We start from the raw sequence: 23,845 nt of genomic DNA, 5'->3' as shown, positions 1-23,845 counted from the left end.
CTCCAAGTAAATGTCATGTTAATTTCTGATCTTCATCAAGCCAGACAATGGTTTCCCCCTTGGCCCCTAGCCAATTAGCTATGTGGAAAATATTCAGCCAATTACATTACTTGCATTAGGTTAGAGACTGGAGAGAAAGGCAAAATAAACGCTTCAAAAAAACTTCCGAGATAAAATGTAAGTTGACGCTGTCTTCACACGCTGGAGTCCAAGTTAGACAGTTTGACAGGCAGCTGCCAGCCCTCATAACCGCTTATTAAATCTAGGCTCTCTTTATGGCGTGAGTGAAGATCTGTATTTTTACCAATATTAGGTTCACTGTGTTATGAAAGAGACCAAAATACTTAAGATCATTCGCCCCAGCTTATAAAACATATTACGTAGTTTATTCAATTGTTAAAATTACTTTTCAAAGTCAAAATTTCAGGCACTGGAAGTTTCAGCACAGCCCGTGTCCTGGCCCACTGACCAGCTTCCCGCACAAGGCAGCTCAGAGGGGGAGCGCACCGACCAGCTTTCCTGGCCCCAGATGCCCGCTATCTGTCCTCACCTCCTCCTAGAAGCTGCGCCACCAGCACACCCCACCTCAGAACCAATGACAAAAATCCACATTCTTGAGTTTTAAAACATTCCAGAAACTTCCAGCCACAAAGTAGTCCACTATCAAGCCTTAAACGACATCGATTATTTTCCCTGTTTTTAACCTCTTTCTAGTAGGTCAAAAGCTACGAATTTGATAAGAGATCCAAAGAGAAACTATGGACAAGTAAGCAAAAATAACTGGTGACAAAATAATGCTGCATGATATTTATGCCCTTATCTCAGATCCACCAGCGAGGGACAGTTTATTGGCAGGGATAGTGCAAGGCTAGGAGACAGACGGACAGCCAGCATATCTGCCATCTACAGTCAACTCTTCTCAGGAAAACTCTATGCAAATCCAGACTGTTATTATCACATTTATTAATAACACTGTGGCTAACTGCCTATTAAATATGCAGCAGACTTACCTGCTCCTCACTCTTAAGAGTCTCGTGATATGCATCAGATAGGTACCAATAACAACTAAAGCTTCACACGAAGGAAGCAGGAGTCAGCTCTGATCCCCTGCTGGCAAGGGATGGCATTAAAGAATCACATCACAAAGAGACCTCTTCAAGTGCTCAGCCTTTCTCTCTCTGGATCCTGACCCTAAGCTAATTTATTACACAAGCATGGTTATCACCAATACAAATTGAGTACATTACCCACCTACCTGTTTTCTGAACATGAAATTCTGCCATAATCATCTAGTTGTTCAAATCTTTTCTCATGTGGTAACACTTCCATGCACTGGAGTAAGGAATCTGTTGTTCTAGTTGCCTATTCCTGTGACTGGGACCTTGTTCTATCATGAGGTCACTTATCAGGAAACATTGCACTCAGAACTGGAGGTGATTTCATGCCTAAAGACTCCAAATTATCAGCTGTAACAATTAACTGGTGCTTCTTTTGGCTACTCAATTAATTGTTCTAAAAGTTCTAAAAGCCATAAGAATGAATACATTTTTGAATGTATGACTATGAATACATTTTTGACAACAGAAGGATTAACTAGCTGTCAGCTATGCAGTGCATCACAGGCCAGGTTACTGCATCATGGAGGAAGAAAATTAGTCCTTTAAACAAATCTTGAAGGTGTGCTTTGAGGCTAAACAAGGATAGAGAATCAGGAAACATACCTCAGCTCATCAGATTTCAGGGATCTTCACTTCCTACTAAAAATATAGTGAAGGCAAATTGATCACAATCTGATAAATATGAAGCAAATTCCTTCTTTAGAAAAAAATTGATATGTGTCTGGGCCTATTATCAATACAAGAGATATCATTTTCATTATAGTTCTTTAGACTGGTTTTTCAAATAGAAGGCCTTACCCAAATGAAATTAATGAACAAAATGAGCCTAGTCTTCAATAAATCCATTCATGTAGCTTTCTTCAATTTCATACATTAATTTATGATAGTGAGATTGAGTTAGACTCTCTTAATACTGAAGACAGAGATGATAGGTAACCTCAAACCTGAGTTTTTTGCTAGTCCAATACCTTCACAATTCCAACCACTTCTGTGAATTCTCATGTTTACATGAGACAGACCCAGGCTTTCTTCTCAACTCTACCTGAATCCCCAAAGATACAGTTTTTTATAATGCCTGCTAGTTGCTCACTGGTCTACGGACCACTTATAAAAGTCTATCACAGCTGCTCAGCAATGGAAAACCTCAGAAGAGCTTCATAGGAGAAGGAACCACAGGACTTGCCCAGGACCATCCCACAAGATCATCATAGCACCCTAACAGATCTAAAATTCCATGACTCCGTTAACCATTTCGTCTCATGGTGTACATCCTTGCCTTATGTGTTATTGATTTCTACTTGCTTTATTACTTGCCAGTGAAAGAATATTATAAGAGGAAGAGTCATGACTCTGTTTTTCCTCTATCTCCAGCTCCAGCAGAATGAAATGTGATAAGGAATCAGATGCCAAAGGAGCCTAAGTGAGGTGAAGTTTAAAGCCCACGGGCTCTTTGAGGATCACTTGGTCTCTGACACTTGGGCTGGCTGCTTCACCAGGGCTCTTTTAATCTACAAAATGGGAAGGATTTGTCAAAATGACCTCTAGCTGTAAAATCTTTAAAAATATGGCCCAAAGCAGCTGAATGCAAAACAACAGCTTAAAGAGACATGTATCAGCAAAGGAGGTTTACAAAACTGCAGAGCTTGGATGTCACACTCTATAATTGAGATAAGCTAGAGAGAATCACTGATGATTAAAAACAAAAACCTGGCTCCCACCAAGCCCAGGGACATAGGCAACTCAATTAGACTTTCTGGGCTGCAGACGCTCCACCTGTAAAATAAGAGGACTTTAACAGACATCTTCCAGGGCCTTATTAGCAATGACAAATACGACACTTTAACCAACCTGCTTTATTTTAAATACAGTAAATTAAAACAGAGACTAACTTGTCCCATGTCAGCTAGCTATTAGGTCTTCCAATTTTTAATACAGTGCTCTTTCTACTTCACTGTACTTACCTCCATTAAATAGTATCTGTTTCAAATATAGCTCCACTAAGACAGACAAGGTGAATTTATACCAATGGTTCTTATTATTAAATGCCATTCACTACAAAATTGAAACCAAGAGACTTCCCATAAAGTTGACCTCATTTTATGACAAAGCTACCATTGAATGATGTCAGAGTTTTTACCCAGAACAACTAGCCTCAACCAATTCCTGTCTCTGATAAAGGCAAGTCACTACCGTTCCTTCATTACTACAGGGTAGCCAGCAAGTTCTGAGGAACGTGACAGATGCCATCAAATATGGAAAACACACGTAACAGAAAAAGATCATCAAACCTCTCCTGATACCCTCCCCTAAAAATTACAATGAGTAATCTGATGAGGAGAACTATGATAGGAAAAAATGCTCATAAGTCTATCTGCAAATCTGTTGAGTCCAAAATTCCCAACCCTTTCACTTTCTCAAGAACCCCAATCATGTAGAAGTCATGAGATGGGACCTTCTCAATGAACAAATCAGACTTAAATTCCCCTCCCACCACTCAAAATGAGGTCATTATGGTCTTATTTTATGGTAGTTCATTTTATCAGCAAAGTGCAATGAGACAAAAAAATGCAATTACTCTTTCAACTATGCATGTAGCTCCTAATTTAGATAGTCTGTCCTTCAGAGTATGCTTAAAAGAATCACACAAGCAAAAAAAGTTCTCCTGTGTCCAACTATGCCTTTTAGAAATCCTCAGATCAGTGTACAAGTTACCCCAAAAGGTTCCACCAGAAAACAGTGACAGTGTCTGCTCTTTCTCAGTGAGTCTCATCTTCAGCGTAGCTGTGCTGATGAACTTGGGAGTTTTTTCAGTTTCCTGCATCGGGCAGGACCCCTTCAGCCCATGTTTGGCCTTGTGAATTTTCAGACGAATAATCTTAAATGTTCACTCACCCTTTCGACCAGCAGGCATCACATCCATCCATTCATTGTTGACAGCAAATGTGAGAAGGTATTGAAGCCTTCACCATTGCCCAAAATGGTTCGTTTGGAAACTGGAATTGTCAGCAAAAGCTCCTGGGACACTGCAATACAAAAATATTTTTTTACACATAACTAAGATGTAACTTCTAAAACCACCACTTCCTTAAACTTGAAAACAGCGCTATAGACATAGAACCTAGAGGTAGGGGAAAACACCTTTCAAATGAGGTATGTCGATATATCAAGTGTGATGCTGTAAAATATAAACCGGAAATAATGTTTTGAAAGATACAGATACCAATTACTTCAACACATACACTGAGAGGTTGTTGTTTATTGCAGACTTTGTGCCAAATATTTTACATATGTTGGCGTAACAAAAATAGCATTTTTGTCCAATTATAAAGTGCTCAGTAACAATAAGCTGTTTTCAAATCTGACATGGATAAATATACTGATTCATATTAAGTAACTCTCTTGGCTAGAAGATAAAAACATGTAAAAATAAAAATTGTTTCAAAAATAATAATACACATAAAAACTAGGAAGAGAGGTTAACTATAATCATTTTCCTCCAAAATAATTCTACAAATATTTATGAATTACATATGAGAAGCAAGAGATGTTTCCTGGAGATAGTTCCATCAAGATAAAACAGATCATGTAATGTGCGAATGACCAAGAGGAGAAGCCTGAATTCTGGACCCAGCATTGTTATCAATCATGTGGCTCCAGGAAAGTCGTTTAATACCTCAGGATCCCAGCCCTTTCATCTGCAAGGTCAGGTCACTAACTGGTGCTTTTCATGTCCCTTCTACCTCATAGTATCTTGGTGTTTTTGGATAAAGCCTATTATGTCAAATAATCTAAGCTATTAGCTTCTCCTCCAAGCTTCCAGATTAAAAAAGAAGGTTTTTACCATGAATCTTCCATCAACAGCAAAACTGAGCAGCAGGCAGAGGATTTTGCACATGCAAAGAAGAATTCTCACCTTGGCACTAGTGCAGCCGCCACACCCACTGGGTGCCCGCGGAAGGCCTCCATCCTCTCCCAAAACTACAGCTCCAACTCCTATGGCAATGTGCCTGCCTGTTACAGATGAGTGTTTCTCAAATTTCAGTATACGTAAGAATGACTAGAAGACCTTTCTAAATACAGATTCCCGGGCCATTCCCAGAGACACTGCTTCAGTGTCTCTGGAATTGGACCTGAGATTCTGTATTTCTACCAAAGTACCAGGGAACTGGATACTGCCAATCACAGACCACAGTGTATCTCAAAATGATAAAGCCCCTGTGTCCAAACGCCAAGTAGCCTTGAGATACAAGAAGCATTTTCAAGACTCAGGGAAGCTCTACAAACCTACTAAGTCGATGTCACGTAGCAAAAAGAAAGGGGCTGAAAATGCTCACCATCTTCAGGACAAAATCTTTTTCTTTCTCTGGCCTAGAAGGCCCTCCATCATCCGGTCACTTTCTACTTCTCTGCCACCACCACCAGCCACCAACTCAATCCTCAACTACAACATGGATGTGTTGGGTGCACATCCATTTCAAGAAGCCAAGGGTTTTCCAACCTCATGCCTGGTGCACTGGCTTTCCCAAGTACCCAGAATGCCATGAGCTTACTCCTCAAACAAGTGGCTCCTTCTCATCACAGGGTCTTCCGGGCAAAGGCCCCTTCAAGCATGTGGTCTCACTTACATACTTAAGCTAGGTTTCCTGTCACCCCAATTAAATCATTCTATTTGCCGTCCTCAGAGCTCTTATCATCACCTGTAAACTTTTTTCTCATGTCCTCACTTGTTCTCTTCACTAGACTATAAGCTCCAAATAAGGAAACGTCTCTGTTGTATTTTTCATTACCCTCCAAAAATTTAGAAAAATGCCTGGCTCATAGCAGCCACTCAAGACAGACTGAGTCAATAAACAAATCAACAATTTAAATAACTAATTCTCGGGATCCTATAAACACACAATTGCCATTCATTGAAAATACACACTGCATTGGATATTTTTTCAGTATTTTACAACAGTTATTTCATTTAACTCTATTCGTACCACATAGACACTCTTACATGCAGATAAGAAAACCAAGGCACGGGAAGTTTTAGTAACTTGCCCAATATCACACAGCTATTAGGAACTTGACTCAACAAAGCTTGCAGTCAGAAGAAATCTGTCTTCTTCTCGTCAATATATTAACACAAAAAGTTATGTGCCTACCTTGCACTAGACATTTTTCTGATTGAACCTTGCTTGAGTGAGTTTTGGCTAAAAGGCCTTGTAGAGGATACACCTTTCCGACCTGAGATTCCTTGTTCATAGTGGGAAAGCTAAGGCATCCACAATGACCAGGCAGATAATATGAGTGAGCAGGACAGACCAGGTGTGAGATCCAGGGAGTGGTGAGGGAGGCTGCAGGCCCCAGGCTCTCCTAGCTGAGAGAGCAGCCAGTGGCCCCACAAGCCCACGACTGCCCTGTGACAACATAAACCCCAGGCTATAAGAGCTTTCAATTCTAAAATCAAAGGCAAGAATCCAAATCACTATTTTGTAAAATTTCCTCATGTTTAAAAGAATGCAGCTAACGTTTTAATAGTACGCATTTAATTTAAAGGGAAAAAAAGCAAGAAAAAGAACCTTTGCAACCCCTATACCAAACGATGGCTGGGGACACAGCTCTGGCCTGTGATTCAAGAGGGATTTGGAAGCACAGAGGAGCCACACAAGTGAGCACATAAAAAGACAGTAGGTATCTGGGCAGATAAGGGATTTTGAGAGGAATTTGGAGGTTTTCAAGCTTTGGAAGGAAATGGAAGCGGGACTGCAAAGGAATTCCTCCAAAACAGAATATCAGAGTAAAAGGCTCTGCAGTGCCGTGTCGTCGCTAAGTCATGTCCAACTCTCTGTGACCCCAAAGACTGTCCCACCAGGCTCCTCTGTCCATGGGATTTCCCAGGCAAGAACACTGGAGTGGGTTGCCATTTCCTTCTCCACAGGATCTTGCCCACCCAGGGATCGAACTGACATCTGCTGCACTGGCAGGCGGATTCTTTACCACTGAGTCACCTGTGAAACCCAGTCAGAGGTTTACAGGTGGGTTAAAGAACTGCTATGAGAAGAGAGGGACCAGGCAGGACTTCCCCTGCGGATACACACAGAGGCTGACTTTCAGCTAAGACATAAGTTGGTTAAACAAAGCTTAAGAGTATCATTAGTGTTATCCAGCTTGACTTCCTAAAACATTAGTGTCACCAGGCATATTAAAAAAATAAAGGACAAACTATCACTGTGGTGTGTGCAAATTTTTTGGTTTTGTGTGTTCTGTTAAGAATTCAACTGACTCAAGACTAAATTTCATCTCCATAAAGCTGTGCAACTCGAACCAAAATAATGTATGAACGATAGATACTAAGCTTTAAATGTACTTACACTATACATACTATACACTCTCTACAGACACATATAGTACATATATACATTGTGAAATGAAAGTGAAAGTGAAGTTGCTCAGTCGTGTCTGACTCTTTGCAACCCCACAGACTGCAGCCTACCAGGCTCTTCAGTCCATGGAATGTTTCAGGCAAGAGTACTGGACTGGGCTGCCATTTCCTTCTCCAGGGGATCTTCCCAACCCAGGGATCGAACCCAGGTCTCCCGCATTCCAGGCAGACGCTTTACCATCTGAGCCACCAGGGAAACCCACATATATACACAGACACATATATATACTGTAAGTTCTATAATCCTAACCAAAACACTGTATGAGTGATATATTACAGTTTGTATACGTACAAGATATACACTATAAATACACTCTGTATATAGTATATATAAGTCATATGCATACACCAATATGCTATAAAATACAAGCTCTTCAACCAAAATACTACATAATCTATATACATTATATATAATTTTTATATGTATTTGTACATTGTATACACTATACACTCTCTACAGGCACATATAATACATAAACACATATATACACTATAAAATATCAGTTCTGTAACTGTAACCAAAATACTATATAAATTATATACAATTCATATATATTTGTACAGTGTATATATACTATAAATATACTCTCTATACATATATATATAATACACATATACACATACACACATATACTATAAAATACAAGCTCTATAACTCTAACCAAAATACTATATATAATATATATAGTTTTTGTATGTATTTATAGTATTAATACATACACTATAAAATAAACACTATATAGTGGCCACAGGACTGGAAAAGGTCAGTTTTCATTCCAATCCCAAAGAAAGGCAATGCCAAAGAATGCTCAAACTACCACACAATTGCACTCATCTCACACGCTGGTAAAGTAATCCTCAAAATTCTCCAAGCCAGACTTCAGCAATATGTGAACTGTTAACTTCCAGATGTTCAAGCTAGTTTTAGATAAGGCAGAGGAACCAGAGATCAAATTGCCAACATCCGCTGGATCATTGAAAAAGCAAGAGAGTTCCAGAAAAACATCTGTTTCTGCTGTATTGAGGGCAGGAGGAGAAGGGGACAACAGAGGGTGAGATGGTTGGACGGCATCACTGCCTCGATGGACATGGGTCTGGGTGAACTCCGGGAGTTGGTGATGGACAAGGAGGCCTGGCGTGCTGTGGTTCATGGGGTCACAAAGAGTGGAACACGACTGAGCAACTGAACTGAACTGAACTGCTTTATTGACTATGCCAAAGCCTTTGACTGTGTGGATCACAACAAACTGGAAAATTCTGAAAGAGATGGGAATACCAGACCACCTGACCTGCCTCCTAAGAAATCTGTATGTAGGTCAGGAAGCAATACATGGAACAACAGACTGATTCCAAATAGGAAAAGGAGTACATCAAGGCTGTATATTGTCACCCTGCTTATTTAACTTATATGCAGAGTATACCATGAGAAACGCTGGGCTGGAGGAAGCACAAGCTGGAATCAAGACTGCTGGGAGAAATATCAATAACCTCAGATATGCAGATGACACCACCCTTATGGCAGAAAGTGAAGAAGAACTAAAGAGCCTCTTGATGAAAGTGAAAGAGGAGAGTGAAAAAGTTGGCTTAGAGCTCAACATTCAGAAAACTAAGTTCATGGCACCCAGTCCTACCACTTCATAGCAAATACATGAGAAAACAGTGGCTGACCTTATTTCTTTGGGCTCCAAAATCACTGCAGATGGTGACTGCAGCCATGAAATTAAAAGACACTTATTCCTTGGAAGGAAAGTTATGACCAACCTAGGCAGCAGATTAAAAAGCAGAGACATTACTTTGTCAACAAAGGTTCATCTATCAAGGCTATGGTTTTTCCAGTGGTCATGTATGGATGTGAGAGTTGGACTGTGAAGAAAGCTGAACACTGAAGAATTGATGCTTTTGAACTGTGGTGTTGGAGAAGACTCTTGAGAGTCCCTTGGACTGCAAGGAGATCCGACCAGTCCATCCTAAAGGAGATCAGTCCTGGGTGTTCACTGGAAGGACTGATGTTGAAGCTGAAACTCCAATACTTTGGCCACCTGATGCGAAGAGCTGACTCATTGGAAAAAACTGTGATGCTGGGAAAGATTGAGGGCAGGAGGAAAAGGGGACGACAGAGGATGAGATGGTTGGATGGCATCACCAAGTCAATGGACATGGGTTTGGGTGGACTCCGGGAGTTGGTGATGGACAGGGAGGCCTGGCATGCTGCGGTTCATGGGGTCGGAAAGAATCAGACACGACTGAGCGACTGAACTGAACTGATGGTGGTGGTTTAGTCACTAAGTTGTGTCCGACTCTTGTGACCCTGTGGAGTGTAGCCCGCCAGGCTCCTCTATCCATGAGATTCTCCAGGCAAGAATACTGGAGTGAGTTGCCATTTCCTTCTCCAGGGCATCTTCCCGACCCAGGAACTGAATGCAAGTCTTCTGCATTACAGGCAGATTCTTTCCCAACTGAGCTATAAGAGAAGCCCCATATACACGCACATACATATATGCATACGCATGTATAAATATACACACACACATACTATAGTACATATATGGGTTTCCTTGGTGGCTCAGCAGTAAAGAACCCACCTGTAATGCAAGAGATGCACTAGTGACTGAACAATACATACATACACATACATATATACTGTAAAATACAAGTTGTATAACTCTAACCAAAACATCACATAAACTATAGTTTTATATGTATCTATAGTACATATAAAATACATACAATATACACATACATGCAATACACACATATACTATAAAATCAAGCTCTGTAACTCTAACCAAAACTCTGACCTCTAGAAATGAAATATATAGCAACTGAAATTTAAAAGGGGGAAAAAAAAAAAGAAAACCCATCAGAAAACAAGTATCCAAATAAATTATCCAGAACACCACCCAGAGGCAAAAACTATCTACCTGGAATTGCATGTCCAGAAAAACTATCTTTCAAAATAAAGATCTTTTCAATCAAAAGTTTACAATCTCTCTACAAGGACATTCAAAAAGATGCATTTCAGGCTCAAAGAGAAAGACTGCAGAAAGAAGCTTGCCTGATTTAAGAAGAGGGAGCCAAAAAATCAAGAACTTGTGAGTAAATAAAAGTTAATGCATTATAATGACATGTAGGTCTCGAAATTTAAAAAAGTCTGGCAAAACCATCGCTTGCTTCCCACCCAGGTTCACTGGTTAACACTGGCTGTTAATCACCAAGATCCTGGACTACAAACGTGATACACAATGAGGACACTCATGAAATGCGGATTCCTGCCCCCAGATTCCAGAGAGTCTCCATCTGGAGTCCAGGGAATCTGCATTTCGACCAGATCTTCCAGGGAACTCTGATGAAGATGCGCCCTGGCCTGCACCACTGCAGGGCCAGCAACGCAGCAAGTCCCAGGGGCTCAGCCCAGAGAGGTCAAGGCAGACTCTCCAGCTGGCCTTTGTTCTCTTCTATTTCACTTACACCTCAGAGAGCACCTTGGACCCGAGGGGTCAGCAGCAACTCTGCCTCAAGCCTGCTAGTCAGGAGCTGCAATAAATTAAAAGCCCATTAAGATATTTTTGAGAAAAGCCTAGAAGTGTTGAACAATTAATTGTGCCATATTCAATCTGTTTTCCTGGAGATTTGAAAAGCCAGATTACCATCTTGGGGGTCATTAGAAAGAATGAAGCTTTCTCCTTTTTCAATTTACATATTTCAAAATGCACAGATCCTTCCAGTGGCTACTACAACAGGCTTTCCAAGTTGAGCAGAGGCGGCCTCTCTGCCCTCTAACCAACAGAGAAAGGAGCCTGTGGTACCCTGGGGTTTTTGCCTTGTGTTTTCAAGTTAGGAATCAAAGCTCAGGGCCTGTGGTTGCAAAACAGCTCCAGGAAAACAGGTAGAGGCAGCCACAAAACAACAGTGCTGTTTTCTTGTTTTGTTCTCCCCTGTTTATTTTTCCCTGAAGCAATCCTTGCTCGGTACAAAAGTCTGCAGGGAGCTGGAAAGAGCAGCTGTGGTTCCCTGAGGCCAAGACCTAGCAATCAAGTTGTTTACCAAACACTGCCAGGCACCAGGAAAACAACAACAGCAGAGGCAGTATTTGCATCTGTTTTTCAAAAACAACCTCCAAAGTCTGAGGCCTGCTGGGTACTTCTTTGCATGGCTGAAAGGAGGATTTGGAAATTAAAGGCAAGAAATGCCGGGGGTATGAGCCCCCATGGCCTATGTGTTATCCATTATTCCACTTCTTTTGAAGAGAGCCTATCCTAAGAATAAAAAAGATTAGGAGTCTGCAGAGTTTCCAAGCAGGGGACTCAAACAGACAACATGCTTGTCACTGGCATTTCCAAGCAAGATAATAGTGGTCATCTTAGCAAACTGACATACTTCGCTGGCCATCCAACACCTCAAGACATCCAGCTGTGGTTCTCAATCTTGGAAATGCAGCAGAATCTCCAGGAGAGCTAATGAAAGACAAATTGCTGGGCCCCTCCCCCTGGTTGTCTCATTCTGTAGGTACACGGCAGGGCCTGAAAGTCTCCAGCAAGTGCCCACAGTGATGCTGGTGCTACTGGTCCAGACACCATGCTGTGGGAAGCAAAGCTGTAGAGAACTAGGTGCCTTCTGGCTGCTCTGGAGATCTGGAACCCCACGTCCGACATCACCCTCTCCCACGCACTATCCAAGCAAGTCTGGCAGAGTCACACCCAAAGGAGGTCACTGAACAAAATGTACTGGATAGGCGATTTTCCATTTATTTCTTCAGATCCTCCACCTGCCACACTGCCCCAATCCCTCACCTTGCCCTGTGTCCTGGAAAGCCATCGTGTGTGATGCATCGACAAGTACTCTTATCCTCTGGCTTCCAGCTGGTACAACCAATGGAGGTCTCGTCTCAGGCGGAGGGAGAAGAGGGGGCATTTATTGCCCAGATTTCTCCCTGCCGGGCCACTGAAGGCTGACTATGAAAGATCACAGCTCCTGCCAGGCAGCCCTGTCCCTGAAGCTTCTCTCTCCAGGCTCCACCATGTGCCCCTTCCCTTGTCCTCTCAGACCCAGGAGAGGGACAAGCCACCTACTTTCTGCAGGAACACCGACCCAAACTCAAATCCATTAGAATACTATATGTGGAACTTTTAGACTCAAGTAAGTATACGTGTACATGCACACTCATATACACACAAATCTGTATGTATGAATGAATGTACATACATATACATATTATCTTCATAGATGACTTAATGTAGCTCCATCAGATAGGTCAGGAGACCTGGGGGGTCATGGCCAAGGCCACCTGCTGAGGTTTGCACCTGTGTTCCTTCAGGGCCCTGTTCCGCAGGCAGAGTGGGGCCACTCTGTCTAATCGGTTACACAACCTGCTAAGAAGGAGGGCACTTGTGAGAGCTTCAATCCTTCTCTAATTTACTAACTTAGTTTCCTTTGTTGCAAATAGCACCAAAATAGAAATGGAACAGAAGTGGGTGGAGCAGACTCCATCACCAACTCCCGTGAATAACTTTCTGACAACGCTGAACCCAGTTCAGAAAGCAAATCGGCTGCGGAAAAAAAGGTGCATGTTGTCAGCTCACAGATAAAATGCCAATCTGCCTTGATTAATAAGGCTTGGAGAAGAAGAACAAATAATACATCTGTTTTTAAAAAACTGTAACCGCAAATGTACCCTAAATAAGTATCTGAACAGCTAAGTTCTAAAGTTCTAATCAAAACCATCGCCCAAGTTTAAACCAAATGGGCCACCACCACCACCATCTGTGGCTTCATCGGGCCCACGTGACTTCATTTCAACTAAGTTCCCTAGAACTAATCACTGTTACTTTTACTTAACTTTCACTAATAAGACTTGCTCCAACTCACCAGAGGACTTTCTGGTATCTATGTTCAAAAACAAGTTTTTAAGTAAACCCATTAGATTAATTAGAACACATGGGGAATACAGTTGCTAAGTAATTATTTTTCTAGTTCACTGAGGCTTAACCAGCAACCTTTTTTGTTTGTTTATTGCTCTTCTTCACTGAAAATCCCCTAAACATCCCATTTAAAACTTGAAGGTTGGCCCTCCTGCTATATTTGTCTGCCTCCCCCCATCTCCCCAGGAAGAACCCAGCTTCTGTCTGAACCTGATGTTGATAACAAGTGACTTAACCGTCACCCCCAATTCAAGGAGTGTGAATTCCTTGAATTCAACCATCATCCTGTTGTCTCCCAGGCATTCTAGAACCCCATTTTATCTTACATCCTGGGTCCAATGCTCACTTAAAAAAAAAAATTATCCAGTTAACATTATTTCTTTCTTAAAAAAGAATGATATTTATTTACAGCTGCACCGGGTCTTTGTTGCTGCATGGGCTTTCTCTGGTTGTGCACGTAGGCTTCTCATTGCAGTGGCCTCTCTTGCTGACGATCACAGGCTCTAGGGCCGCAGGCTTTAGGGGTCGGCGCTTGTAGGCTCAGCAGTTCCCGAGCTTTAGAGCACAGGCTAGTAGCTGTGGTGCATGGGCTTAGTTGCCCCATGGCAAGCATGCTGTCCCAGAGCAGGGATCAAAGCCAGACCCTTCACCACCAAGCCACAAGGGGAGCCCCAGTGCTCATTTCTTTCCACCGCCTTCCAAGAGTAACATCACAAACAACATGGAGACTTTCCTTCTTCCTTAAAGGTATCCCTTTCACCTTTCCCAGAAGGCATTCACTCAACATCCCTGACTTCATGCAAAGAGGGAAGAGTTGGCCTTTCTATTATTTCTTTTCTTACAGCCAAGTTACGGCTCTGCTAATAGTCTACCTTGCCTGCCATCTACCCCCACGGAGAATACTATCATTCCTCTCCACTGTGATTCCCTGATTCTTCAGAACCCTTTTTTTGATGACTGCTTCCAACCCAACCATACAGCTTTTAATTCTAAATGTCAAATGCACTTCTACACCTGTCTCAGATGTTTCAGTATCTGGTTCACAGTTCTGGTCTACATTCCTTCAGTGTGACCACTTCTATCAATCTCAATAGCCATGAAGTGGCCCTTCCAACAGCCTGGCCAAGGCTTACATCAGGCCTGGTTCAGATAAAGTACCACCCAAAAAAAAGAAAAAAACTACCAACTGTTCAAGTGAATGAATACACACTGGGTTATCTCAACTTATCCTAAAAGCTTTCAGTCTATTTGAGAAGCAGTATACCGCATTAGTTGAGAGCTCAGGCTAACTGCTCATGTCCCATCCTAGCCATGCCACTTACCAGTTATAACCTTGGGCAAGTTTCCCCATTCCTGAAAATTGGGATACTAGCTGCCCAGAGTAAGGGTGCATTAAGTTCTAATTAACCACTACTACTTCCTCTATTCCTGAAGGCATGGCTAAAACTTTGATTTCACCATTCCTTAGAACTGTTCCACCTCAAAGACCTTGAACTCTGAAATTCACTAATGACCTTGCATGGAGCCAACACTCACAGGGTCATCTCTCCTGAATTTGCTCCTTGACTGCGATGAGAAAAGGCACCATAACTCAAATTCTTACCTCTTTACCACATGCACAATTCATCATCCTCCTTCTAAGCTTTCTATCTTTTACAGCATCTAAGGCTCACTCCACATACCCCCAAAATCCCTGTTATCACTCAGGATGACCATGTCTTTTCTACCAACTTCCTGCTCAAGCCCTTTGGTTCCTTCACCTGAGTGAGCTGGGTGAAACCAGGCTTCGGTGTGATTCATGGTTTATATCCTAGATGTCTTCACTACAGTGCCCAGGACACGGAAGGTTATTACATGTGATATCATCTTGGTTCCACCAAGGAGCCAGGAAGATAAGATTCCCCATAAGCCTACTTGGCAGTCATCTATGACAAGCTGCTATTTAAGATTTATGGGAACTTGAGGCTGTTTCACAAATACCTTCCACTAGAGGTTCAGCTTAGTGGCACAAAAAACAAGCCTTCCACCCTCACTGGCAAGTTGGGCTATGCTAAGAGAGCAGGGCTTGAAAAGGGAGCCGCCTACTGGCAGGGCAAGTGCTTCGTGTATCCTTGAGGCCCAGGGGAGCCTAGTCACTCCCTTGAAGAACAGTCAAGTGAGCAGAGGGCTGCCTGCCATCTGGGCTCTTTATAAGGTTTTTGTGGTAAACATGTTTACTTTCTTTTCATTGGCTGGGCTTATCGTGATCAAGTATTTTGTTTTGAGTCTTGCTCTATAAACATGTTTACTTTGCAGGGAGAACTTTTTGATAGCTGGTACACTTGTTTTTTGCACTTTTAAATTCAAAACATATTTTTCACAGCCTGTGGTAAACAATTCAAGGTGGTAAACAAATGATATTATTTCATCTTCACACTCGATAGGTGATCCCTATGTATCTGATCAAAAGCTGGAAGTGGGTTGTGGGTAACCAAGGCTCTCTACTGGATGAAAAGAAGAATCACATTCACAGTGATGAGGCTACTAACAAGAAACTTGTCACTATAATTTTTGACAATGGCGGGTCCTGCAGATGAAGGAGAATAGCAAAGTGAAGTCTCAGTTTCCCCAGTGGTGATATTCCATGGGAAGTGATAACATGGTGAAACCAGACACCATAGTCATGTGAATGGATAGGATCCATGTTTTCCGTGAGATATTAAGGTTACAAAATCAGCATACAGAGCTGATGTTGGGGGAAAAATAAAACAAAATTTTATAAAAATGAAGAAACCAACTAGGTCACAATATTAACTGTAATTCTGTGAAACACCTAGTCAGTGATGATTTCTGCCTGCTTTACAATTAAGAAAAATGTAGTAGCTTCAACTGTGAAACAGAAAAGTCCTCTATTATTGAAAAGGGAAGGAAATACAAGAGTAAAAAGGGAGAAATAACTTATGAAAAAACCAACGGTCTTGAAGCTGGTTTAAAAGTACTATTTAAAACAACTGGTCTGTGGGATGAAACATGAAATCCCACCAGAAGTAGGTCAAAGCTCTCTTCCAGAGAATTCTCTGGGTCCCAATATTTCAACTAGCAACAAAAGCCTTCTTACCACAGGTCTTTGAGGAAGGCCTGTATTCCCTACTTAAAAAAATACAAGAGGCCAAACTCTTTGTTAAAGCAAATACCACCCCCATCCCTGCCCCCTACTTTCAAATCATCTTCTAAGCCTATGCCCAATTTAAAGAAGTAAAAACAAAAAAAAACCAACAAGGAAGTTGAAGTTGTGGTAGCATAACAAGATAAACATCCCCATTTACAAAGCATTATTCTTTCATTGTGTATGGTACTGTAGGGAGGCAAAGTAACCCCATATGGCACCTTATCCATCACTCAGGACACCTAATGTACAGAACACACAGATATCAGAGAACAAACATACTTACAAGACTTCTTTCCCAAGGTTATAATGTGATTCAGAGATATGATGAAGGGATGAGGGGCCAAGGGCATTTTGACGCAACCATCACCCTTGATACTGAGATTGTCTCTCCAATCAAGGAAGAAGAACCAAAACAAACAGCTGTCCAGACAGTTTTAGCAGAAGGGCAATAAGGCTCAGGGGTTGGAGGCTGCATGACCAATGAGTAGGAAATACAAACCTTGTCCCCGTTTTGCCAACTGTTGGAGAGCCTCTGTGAACCAGAGAGTTTGTCACAGCCTGGCTTTCCCTTTCTAAAAATAAACAGCATGGAATCTTACCTTTTTGAACCATCCCATTTCACAATTTTTATGCCTCAGCCTCGAATGGAAAATGCCACTTTAGGGGATAACTGACCATACCAGGCTCCATAATCCAATCAATACAATACTTGGAGGGCTTTCCAACAATGCACCAAAGGCATCCAAGTTCCCACAACTGAGGAGCAGAAATGGAATTTCAAGTCAATGTGATGCTGGCTGGTGACAAGTCATCAGCATTCTTCAGCTTTTAGCTGTTTGAGCAGACAGCTGACTCAGTGGGGATACAGTTACCCAGTCGGCCACCTCCATCTGACCCACTGCCTCAAAGTGATCTGTCTTTCATCCATCTCAAAAAAACCAAAAAAGTTGAAAGACTAATAAAATGACTAAAAAAGAACATCCAGATAATTCTTACAAAGTTAAAATAATAATAATTATAATAATCAGCCTGGTAAATGAATATGACCAGTCTCAGAATGGTCCAATGTCTGATGGCCACACTTCCTTCTGAGAAACAGGGTGGAATGGTGTGGTTTGGAAATGCCTCGGGAGAGCAGGAGAAGAGCTGATGATTACAACCAAATCATCAGGGAAAATTATCAAAGGGTCAAAGTGGTGAACTATCTGTCATAAATACAGGAAAAGAAAGGAACACACCGACCTTTCACCTTGGTGTTCAACAGAGTGAGAGGTCTCTGGATAAGGTCCTAAGGACATCCAATTCTAAGACCAGCCAGCATGCATGGAGCCCTGTCCACACCTGGCACTCTGTCCTGACGGAGCCTTTCCATCCAGGGTCTTCTAATCTTCACAAGTAAATACGGCTATCTGACAGATGAGGAAGCTGAGGATCAGAGAAGCCAAGTCTTCCACCCAAGGCCAGGGTTAGTAAGTGATACCAGCACTTGTATCTGAAATCCAAGTATCCTCCCTTCACATTACCCAATACAACAGACTACTACTCTTCCAAAAGCTCAAAAGGGAAATCTGGAAAGGTCCTCAAGATGAAGCCCCACTGGAAATACAGGGTTAGAACTCTATCGGGAGCACCACACTACCTCCCACAGTCTAAATCCCTCAGCTTCTTGCATGCACTCGGGCAAATTTTGGTCAGGAGGGAAGTACAGAACCAAGTGAGCCCTGGTAACAGAACCTAGAAGCCGCAGGGGCCCTTCCCTGGAGAAAGGTGACAGGAGGCGTGGGGCTGATGCCCGCGGCCGAGGCGCCATCCTTTCCTTCCCGGTGCAGAAGGATGCGTTCTAGTCCTCAGTCTCTTCTTTGTTCTCCGAAGTTCACCTGCTCACAATCCTCGGCACTGTCCGCACTCCTTCCTTTCCCTCTCCCTGTCTCCCCATGAATGTTGCCTGTCCAAAAGTCTCCAGAACAAGACCCCTCAAATATAATTCAGTCACACATTTATGGAGCCCCACTCTGAGGAACTGGGTCAGGGAGCTGGGTCAGGTGGCTATCCAGGCTCAGCTGTCTTCTCAGCACAAGAAGCTAAACAACAATATGTGATTGAAAAAACATTTCAGGACAAGAAGGAGAGTTGTGTCATGGGGAATATGTGATTAATTGCCAGATGAATTCTACAGACCATAACTGTTACAAAATTCAAAAGAAGGGAGCGATCACCTCCAACAATATATCCCAGGGTGCAAACTCCTCTCCTTCTCATCTTCTTTGGCCCAGATCAGGAATCTGGCTGCCTGGGGTTTGATTCTGATTGTGACATTGGTGGACTGAGTTATTCAAACTCTCTGAGCCTCAGTTTCTGCAACTATAGGATGAAGGTAAGGACAGGTCACATGTCATGAGGTGGTAAAAGGATTAAGCAGGATGATGCATATAAAGCTGTAAAACAGGGCAACGGGTGTTACTGTATCTCCTGACAGATCTCCAGCCCCAGACTCACATCTGAATCTGCACACTCGGTCTACACGGGCTCCCTCTCTCCACTTCCCTCTGTCTGCCGCTGAAGCTGTGCCTTCTATTCCAACAAGCCAGAGACCCTGCTGGCCTTCTACTCTGCCCCTACCCCAGGCTTAGCCAGCTACCCTGCCTGGTCTCACCTTGTCTCCATGCTGGCTCCGGCATCCATATTTCCATTTCCAGCACCTCAGGACAAGGAAAAGAACCTGAGAGAGTGCCTGGATTCAACTTCCCAGTCAGCCACCAGTAACCTAATTTGTGATGATGGACAAATTATGTACTTTCTCTAAACCTCTCTTTCTGCATCCATAAAATGGGGTTGACAACTCACCTCAAAAGGCTGCTGTGAAGATTAAATCTCACTATGGGCTGAGAACCCTCTATAGAAATTCCGACCCTCGGGGGCTCCGATATGAGAGCTGTCGTCATCTTTGCTTAGACCACACAATTAACTGAACATCAGTATCCAACTGGTCTCTCCCTTCTCAGTTCGGAGTCATTGCTTATCCTTGATGATACCAGATTTGAGTTAGTCATCCGCAGAGCATAATTATGCCTCTCTTTTAAACTTATCAATTTAATATTATGGCAAAGTTTCACAAACAGAAATGGGCACTCTCCTCCACGGCTGGGTTCAGGGTAAGCTGGCACAGCCTTTAGGTGTGGGGGGTGGGTAGGATTTAGCACTGCTTCAGCAACCTTTAGAGCATGCACATCCTGTTAAACCCTTACTCTTTGGAACTGATTCTAATGAAACAGTAACCAATGGGGGAGAAATAAGCGACAAAGCTGTGAGGAAACATATCACAGCATTGTCTATAATATATAAAAACTGGGAAAAATAAATATCCAATAAAAATTATTATGATTCATACCGATGGTAAAATACTATGCAGTCATTTAAAAGGGTTGGAAAAATAAACACAGACACAGAAGGAAACATGATCCCCAAATCATACCTGTTCACCAAATGTTGAGCGTTATATTGCTAAGTAATAGAGAAATGTTACAAAAACTGAGTCTTTCTAAAGTTCTGGTTTATTTACTGTGTGCCAGATGCTACAAAAGAACCCATTACATACCCTGGGCTACTGCAAACCTCAACAAAGTGAGTTTTATTTATTATCCCCATTTTAAAAACATAAAATATAGACAGAAATCAAATAACGTGTCCAAAGTCAGGTAGCTACGAAGGGAAAGCTGTGATATTAATGCAAGCATTAGCCCAAGTCCTTGCTCTTTTCCAGCACTGCTGCTCATAAAAATATTAGTACATTTATAGCTAGAGTAAGTATATCTCCATGGGAAAAAGACTAGAAAAGCAGATAGAAAAACACTAGCAATCATTTTCTCTAGGGGGTGGAACTATAGATGATTTATTTTTGCTCTGCTTTAAACATTTTTTCACATTTATCATAAAATGCTTCCATAATAAGGGAGAAAAGAACAAGGTTTCTTCCATTTTAAAACGTGGATGTCAGCCACCTTTTTCCCCTTCCCCCTGACAAATGCAGTTGCTGGGCTTGTAGGGGAGGGAGTGTTGCTCAGTGATGAGGGCTTCAGGTGCCAGAGTCCCATCACTGGGGGTGGGCCGCTGGGAGACTCTGGCACAATGGCTTAGGATGCTGTAAGGGTCAAATAGGCAGCTTCAGATCTCAGACTGGCCTCAGACTTAAGTGCTCTGTAATCAGTGATTATTATGACTAGCAACATCTTTATCACACTGGACACACTTGATAGTTTCTCTCTTGAGGTGGGACCAAAATGCGGTGTAAAAGAGCAAGTTTTGGTATCTTTTAACCAACAGTGATAATGGATCAGATAACTACCCCTCCCTCGAACTCCCAGGGCTGGTGAAGCAGAAACATGGACAAGCCTGTAGCAGGACCACCTGGCTCTGAATCCCACGGATGTCACTTGGCTTTCTCTCGGTTTCCTCCATTTACAAGATGGAGATAATCATGGCTCCATCCTCACAGGACTGTGGCGAAGACTCAAACAGGTAATGCAGGCAAGACTCTTCTCCCTGGGTCCAGCTCACTGTGAGTGCTTAATAAGTATTACATGTTAGCACAGATTTCCCCCATCCTACAATGGGCCCACATCTCAATAAATCCACTGTAAACTGAAAACTTCTCAAGTAAAAATGCATTTAATATGCCTACCCTATGGAACATCACAGCTTAGCCTAGCTACCGTGAAGGTGCTCAGAACACCTACAATAGTCTATGGTTGGACAAAATCATCCAATACAAAGCCTACTTTACAATAAACTGCAAGTATCTCATATAATGAAGATTGCACTGAAAGTGAAAAACAGAATGGTTGTAAGTGTACTGGTTGTCTGCCCTAGTGATCACGTGGCTGATAGGAAGGCAGCATCACCAGAGAGCACTGTACCACCTACTGCTGGCCTAGAGAAAGAGCAAAATTCAAAATTCAAAGTATGGTTTCCACTGAATGATGATTACTTTTACACCATCATAAAGTTGAAAAATCTTAAGTCAAATCAGTGTAAATAGCTGACCACCTGTCCTTCAGCAAGCATTAATAGAGTGCTACCTGCCATGTGGATTTGGCCAAGCTTTAGAGGTTTTTACGTGGATTCGGCCAAGCTTCACAGGTTTTTCTGCCATGATCTTCCAAATTTAAACACTGTACTATAATATGAAATGTGCTTAGTCACTCAGTCATGTCCGACTCTTGCATCTATAGCCGGCCAGGCTCCTCTGTCCATGGGGATTCTCCAGGCAAGAACACTAGAGTGGATTGCCATGTCCTCCTCCAGATCATCCCAACCCAGGGATTGAACCCAGGCCTCCCACATTGCAGGCGGATTCTTTTACCATCTGAGTCACCATAATATTCCATAATATGAATTCCACATGAATATGAATATTCCATGATATAAACTCCATAATGTGAAATAGACTTGTTCAAATGAGACATGCCCTCTTGTAGATTCCTATTTGCTTCTCTATTAACTAGCTCGGGCTGCCCCAACTAAGTATCCCAGATCAGGAGGCTTTAACAACAGAATTTTCTTATAGTTCTGGAGTCTAGAAGTCTGAGATCAAGGTGTCAGACTTCCCCTGAGGTCTCTCTGCTCGGCTGGTGGATGGCTGTCTTCTCCTTGCCTGCGTGTCTGCGTCCTCATTGCCTCTTCTGAGGAGGCAGATCATGCTGGATTAGGTCTCATGCTAATGATCCCACTTTGACTTAACTGCCTCCTTAAAGACTCTGCAAATGCAGTCACATTCTGCGGTGCTAGGGGTTAGGACTCAAACACAGGAATCTGGGGGGGACACAATCCAGTTTCTAAGAGCTCCTTGCTGGAAGAACAGGAGTAGACCTCAAATTGAGAATCAGTTGCCCCTGAGCCCTGGCCGTCTGCACAGGCACAGTTCCCGAGGATTTCACAGGCCATGGGCACAGCAAGACAGGTTTCCCTCCTAGACAACCGAGCACGCCTGCCCCACAGCGTTCCCTCTCTCTCCTTCCGGAACCCTGATATGCACCGGAGACCAATACCCATCAAACAAAACACTCGACAACTCTGTGGCCAAGCAGGTCAGCAATCTCGGCTACTGCTCACATTTACCCGTGTTCAAAGACAGGAGGGAAGGCGCTCATTCCTCGCGTGGACGCTCTAATCTGAGCTCGTGAAATAAACATAAATCACCACTGACGGTCATTTTTAAGAATCAGTCCATGCTTATCCAAGTTTTTAAACACACACAAAATGGAGTTTCTTGAACCACAGCCTGTAATTTACCAAGTGCAAATATCTAAGATACATGTGCTAAATTTAAAGAAACAACTATTATTAAATACCCCATTATGGAAGGCAGTGAAATATATTTGTGCTCTGTATACCCATTACAATACTTCCACTCAGCCTCCCTACATTTGGCAGTTCTTCCCTTCAGTGATAATAAAAGGCTTTTCTTTCCATTAAATATCTAAATGAAGTCAAATAGTGTATGTTAAGTAAGCCCATAAGTCCTTTTGTATGATGCAATGAAGTCTTGAAATGCTTATCTACTGAGCACTCAAACTTAAAGGCTGGCGGTTTATGTCCCCTACAGAGCCCCGGGACCCTGCTGGCTTGGCCAGACTGTGAAAATAAGCTTCAAATGACCAAACGCAACTACAACTTTAAAAGTAGGAACCAGACCAGACACAACAAACCACAGAGTAGTCGCCTCACTTGTCATAATTCATGTGTGTGGAATTCAACTGTAAAAGCATTCAGAGTGCTAACTTTCCTCCATCGGGGCATTCCATGTGGAATGTCAGATTGTGAAAAGCTGCTGATAAGCCGCTCCTGATTACAAGCCTACAAGTGGTAGCATTAAATAAAAAAAAATATTTATCACAAGCCTAAAACAGCCTGGTCTGTGCCATCCAACACCAAAACAAGACAGGCAAGTGCAGATATATTAAAATATCCAGGTTATAACAATATGTACTCTTACTAGTGGCCCTATTACTACACCAAGCTTCTTTCTTGCTTTTATGTTTTCTTCTAACTTTCATTTCCACATTAGTCTCCATTTTGATGGCCTACATAATGATCACTTATGAAATCTTTTTTTGAAAAACAATTTTCTCATGGTTCAATGACACAAAAATATAATTCTTACAGATCTGTAAAAGAGAAACTTGAATGGATAAATATATACATGTGTAGATCCCAAATCCATGCACACATATATACA

At 42.3% G+C, this 23,845-nt stretch overlaps 1 protein-coding gene across 6 annotated transcripts in view; it reads right to left on the bottom strand.

Moving 5' to 3' along the window:
• FOXP1 (forkhead box P1) overlaps window positions 1–23,845 on the bottom strand; it is a 611,760-nt gene that overhangs the window by 514,470 nt on the left and 73,445 nt on the right. For all 6 annotated transcript variants that reach the window (XM_043886570.1, XM_043886571.1, XM_043886572.1 and 3 more), the window contains exon 3: window positions 4,011–4,141. The gene's annotated coding sequence lies outside the window, so the exon portion shown is untranslated. The remainder of the gene's footprint in view (window positions 1–4,010; window positions 4,142–23,845) is intronic.

Source organism: Cervus elaphus, chromosome 24, assembly GCF_910594005.1.
Source record: "Cervus elaphus chromosome 24, mCerEla1.1, whole genome shotgun sequence".
Classification (NCBI taxonomy): domain Eukaryota; kingdom Metazoa; phylum Chordata; class Mammalia; order Artiodactyla; family Cervidae; genus Cervus; species Cervus elaphus.
The sequence above is the reverse complement of the archived record's forward strand: the minus strand, read 5'-3'. Positions and strand labels throughout refer to the sequence as shown.